The sequence below is a fragment of the Helianthus annuus genome, chromosome 13 (genome assembly GCF_002127325.2).
Source record: "Helianthus annuus cultivar XRQ/B chromosome 13, HanXRQr2.0-SUNRISE, whole genome shotgun sequence".
In the NCBI taxonomy this organism is placed as follows: Eukaryota; Viridiplantae; Streptophyta; class Magnoliopsida; order Asterales; family Asteraceae; genus Helianthus; species Helianthus annuus.
The window spans coordinates 77,888,842-77,894,229 of NC_035445.2; the positions used below are offsets into that span (position 1 = coordinate 77,888,842).

Below are 5,388 nucleotides of genomic sequence, written 5' to 3' on the forward strand. Positions count from 1 at the left end.
AGTGTTTCTAAGCCGAGGTGCTGTCCGTGTGTCATTTGACTGTGTAAAAGCTCAGGATTAATCAGTAAAGTAAAGAATTAAAAGGAAACAAGCTGTTTGACATTGTTTGCTCTGATTCCGCCTTTGTAAATGATGATGAACTACTCAACTTGACTGTTTAGGGTCATTTAACCGGTCCAACACTTGATGATTTAATCTTTACGTATAATAATAAAAATTCAAAATTCGAATTCCTAAAATAACTAACTAAATTTAGTTACATAAATTTAATCCTTAATTAGAATTATTAATACAATTACCATTATATCCTTGATCTAATGAAATGGATATGGAAAGATCTAATGACTGAGATTTTTTCTTACCCTTCTCACACTTTAGGTCTTTTTTACAGGAACCTCAATATATATATATATATATATATATATATATATATATATATATATATATATGGTCATGATTTAGAGAAAACGGTGGAAAGTGTGAGAATGGTGAGAACGCTTATGAATCGTTCGATCAAAACAATCTATGGACTAGATTGGCGCGGTAGCGTTTTCGTAAATAACATCAATTTTATTACGTGGACGCGCTTCATTAAGGGTAAAAAAGTCTTTTGACTTCTCAACACAAAACGCCATCTCATGAAATAAAACGCCAAAACAAAAATCACACACCATTCTAACTAAAAACGACATTAAATATAAAACGCCAAACTTAATTATAATAAAATCTCGCCTAAAAAACCGCCAAAAAATCCTATATATACAACTTCTCAGACCTTCAATTAAAAACACACACAAAACCCCAAACGTCATATTTAATATATGCCATTCGTCTTAGAAACGCCAAAAAACCCAAACATCAAATACAGTAGAAACTCGATAAATTAATACTCGATTATTTAATAAACTCTCTAGGATAATATTTTTTGCCGGTCCCGACTCCGGGAGAGGGTGCTAAATTAATAATTCGCTAAAATTATAAGATAATACATTTTTGATAATTTCTTTAGACCCCATATAAAATATAAATTAATAATTCCTTATATATAGCATATTACATGAATGATTTATGAAGGTTTCTTGAAAAATGACTCAATTATCTTTTGTTTTTTGTTGAAATCAATTTCCCCTTGAATCCCGTCTCTAATTTTCCTTAGCATGGTAAGAACTTCTGGTGTTGTTTTCTCATAGCTCAACAAGAAATTGTTCAATGTGATTGCCGCTTTAATAGCTTAGTTTCGCGAAGGGGGCTCCATTGTAGAAATTTCATGATCTTCTTCATCGATATCATCTTTATTAATTCCAATAACGCTTTCAATAATTTCTTCATCAGTCAACAACTGTGCAACTACATTTTCTTCTGGGTGAGTCAGAACATCTTCGACATCCATTGCATTGCGATAATCCAACTCTTTGATCAAATTCTGGAGTTCTTGAGTGCTTTCACCACCTTCATCTGAGTTCTCAAAAGTCATGTTATCTGTTGATCGAAGTTTAGAATGACGAAAGAAGTTTGCAATTGTATTTGCACGAACATCCATAGTCCATGCTGAAATTGCAAGATTCATTGCATCTAATACATTTATTTTTGCTGGATTTGAAACCCCTAATTCATAACCCTCCAAAAGACTTCTATAAAATCGACGACGATAATGCATCTTAAAAGCTCGTATGATCCCCGCGTCACAAGGTTGAATTTTTGAAGTTGTGTTTGGTGGCAAAAAAAATAATTCAACATTTCGTAATCCTTCAATAATTTTTGGATGAGCAGGGCAATTATCCACAATCAAGAGAATTTTTCTTCCAACCATTTTTTTATCAAGTTGGCGAACATATTCTTCAAATAACACAACAGTCATCCAAGCTCGTTTGTTAGCACGGTATTCTACTATAAATTAATAAAAAATTAATTAATAATTATTAATTTATCGATTAATTAATAACTCTTTTAATTAATAAATTTTAGTGGTCCGAAGTGTATTATTTTATAGAGTTTCTACTGTATCTTCTAAACCAAAACGTTTATTTGAAATTCAGTTTGGTTGTTTGTAAGCTTCCGCTCAATGTAATGGACAAAATCCTTAAGTAAGGATATTGTCCATTTCATTGAGTAAAATCTTATTGACTTTATCCACAACTTCCATCCAATTTATAACGCCAAAATATACAAAAACATTATTGAGGTTTGTTGTCAATAAAGTTTAGCTATATGGGGTGGACAACATTGTCAGTTATCTTTCTTAACAGAGGATTAACAATGGTGTCCATCTCATACAGCAAAACATTATTGATTTTAACATGATCAAATTTTGAGGTTGAAGGTGCTTTTATTTGGTGGCGTTCTTTTTATCGGTAAAACGCCAAAATTAAAAAATCAAACATCGTTCATTGGAAAATTCAAGATTGTTGGTTGAATGGTCTAAACTCAATAACATTTTGCTGCATGGGATGGACAAATCTCCAAGAAAAAGATGCTGATGTCAGACTTTGTGCTTCAAAACAGCCACAAAAAAAGTACTTGAAAAAGAAAAAAACAAAATGAATCATATGAAAGTCGAACCAGCCAGTTAAGATGATTCAAAAAAGAAGAAAGAGACTGGTGACAGTGAAGATTTGGAAGATCAATTGTTTATATATTCTTTTTTTTAATTTTCTTTTTCAGTTGATTGTTATATAATAAAACGCCATATATAATAAAAACGCCAGACAACCAAAATGCTTGTTAAAACGCTATCATGCCGTAAAACGCCCCCAAAAACTCCCAAACTATAATAAAATTACTTTGGAAAAGTATTATAAAAAACCCGAAAATAAAAAAAATAAAAATCAAACTTCAAAATGTAACTAGAAACAGTAACTACAAAATAGTAAAAATGAAGAGACGAAAAATTTATTATATTAGAATCTAAAACGCCAAACTTGAAAGACGGGACGTGTTACAGACATCAGAGAAAAAAGCTTATCAAAAACAATAATTACAAACAGTAACTGAAACGACATATACTTTATTATAATAATGCACCGCCTAACCTACGCCGCCAAAAGAAATCCTATAAAATAATAACTCTCAGCAACTTCCATCTAATAAACCAAAAAAACAAATGCCAAATACTACTAAATACCACTCACTGTAAAACGCCAAAAAATTAAAAAAATCAAAGATGGCTAATATGCTATCTTGGATATTCAGTATTATTTTTCAAAGTTTCACTAAATGGATTGTTAGCTGAGAGGAGTAACTCAGAAAGATTTTGCTGCATGAGATGGACAAATCTTCAAGAAAAAGATACTGATGACAATCAAATGTCATTTTGTGTTCTTTGTTCTTGAATAAGGCCTGGATGAGGAAAAGAGAAGATCAAGACGAAGAAAAAGCGAAAAAGCCACCCACACATCATAGATCTATCTAACCAAACATCCACAAAAAGCCACTTCAACAGATGAGCAGGCAAAATAATCAAACCGATGGGTTTGTTAAGTTTTAAATAAAACGCCATATATTTGGTGACAGTTCTTGTACTATTAAAGAAGAGAGAGACTGATGACAGTGAAAATTGTGAAGAGAGATCCGATTATGATTTTTAATTTATTTTCTTCGCTTCTATTTTCTTCCCTGTGGTTGTAATATAATCTTACAATTGTAAAACGTCAAGATACCACAAACGCCAAAATGTATATAAAAATAATAGAACAATGGGCCATCTTGTTTAAAACTCCTTGATAAAACACCATTCAGATAGATTTCCTGACCCCCTTGGGGTTCCAATGGCATACGATTTGAAAACCGCCATAAACGCCAAAATGTTAATACAATGAAACCATTAAACGCCATTAATTATTGAATTTGGTTAACGCCAAAAATCTTAAACCCCAAAAAATAAAACAATATTGGGAAAAGCGGAACTGGAAAAACAGAAGATAAAAGGACAAAAAAGCCCCTCCGCCCTTCTCTATGCCGCGTGTTGGGACAGAATGCGTTCTCACCGTTCTCACACTTTTGAGTGTTTTCTCCTGATCCCGTTTATATATATAGGGGAGGGTTCATTGGGGAACACTAAAAAAGTGGGGAATCGGGGAACACTCTTAAGAATTCAACTTAACATGTTAAAAATCAACTTTTTCTAATTTTTTTTTTTGGAGTTTTTCCATATAAATACATGTAGAAACATTTTTAATAAAAAAATAAAAATATAAAAAAAATTTTTAAAAACAGTTCAAAAATATATCTTATAAAATTAACTTAACATGTTAAAAATCAATTATTTAAAAAAAATTTCAGCGCATTTGCTTATAAAAATAGGTAAAAACTATTCCAATAAAAAAATCATTTTTGTAAAAAATAATTTAACCCTTTTTTAACTGTTTTTTTATATTTTTAGTTTTTGATTTTTTTATTAAAATTGCTTCTACAAGCATTTATAAGGAAAAGCGCCCGAAAAAAAACTAAAAAAAAAAAAATTAGAAAAAGTTGATTTTTAACATGTTAAGTTGAATTCTTAAGAGTGTTCCCCGATTCCCCACTTTTTTAGTGTTCCCCAATGAACCCTCCCCTATATATATATATATTATATATATATATATATATATATATATATATATATATATATATATATATATATATATATATATATTATATATATATATATAGGGGAGGGTTCAACTTAACATGTTAAAAATCAACTTTTTCTAATTTTTTTTTTGGAGTTTTTCCATATAAATACATGTAGAAACATTTTTAATAAAAAAATAAAAATATAAAAAAATGTTTTAAAAACAGTTCAAAAATATATCTTATAAAATTAACTTAACATGTTAAAAATCAATTATTTAAAAAAAATTTCAGCGCATTTGCTTATAAAAATAGGTAAAAACTATTCCAATAAAAAAATCATTTTTGTAAAAAATAATTTAAGCCTTTTTAACTGTTTTTTTTATATTTTTAGTTTTTGATTTTTTTATTAAAATTGCTTCTACAAGCATTTATAAGGAAAAGCGCCCGAAAAAAAAACTAAAAAAAAAAATTCATTTTTTACATATTAAGTTAAATCTTTAAGAGTGTTCCCCGGTTACCCACTTTTTAGTGTTCCTCAATTAACCTCACACTATATATATATGGATTGGGTAAAATGAGAACCACCTTGAGTTGTGAGAACCGTATGAACCATTCTCAAAACTTGATCAATCATGTTTGAGTGACTAAGATTAAACTGCATAAAGTAAAACAATAATTATGCAATAATTAGTTTGTCTTTTGTGAAAATTGTTTTGAATTATGAAAAGGGTTATTTGGTTATTTTGCATTAACCTTTTTGTCAATTAGGTTTATATAAGTCAGGTCTATCAAATCAAAACATAAAAAAAAATACAAGAAAAACATTAAGTCAAAATA

At 29.4% G+C, this 5,388-nt stretch overlaps 1 pseudogene; it reads right to left on the reverse strand.

Annotated features, from left to right (window-relative positions):
- Positions 1–1,087: 1,087 nt before the first annotated feature.
- On the reverse strand, positions 1,088–5,185 carry LOC110901092 (annotated as a pseudogene).
- Positions 5,186–5,388: the final 203 nt, after the last annotated feature.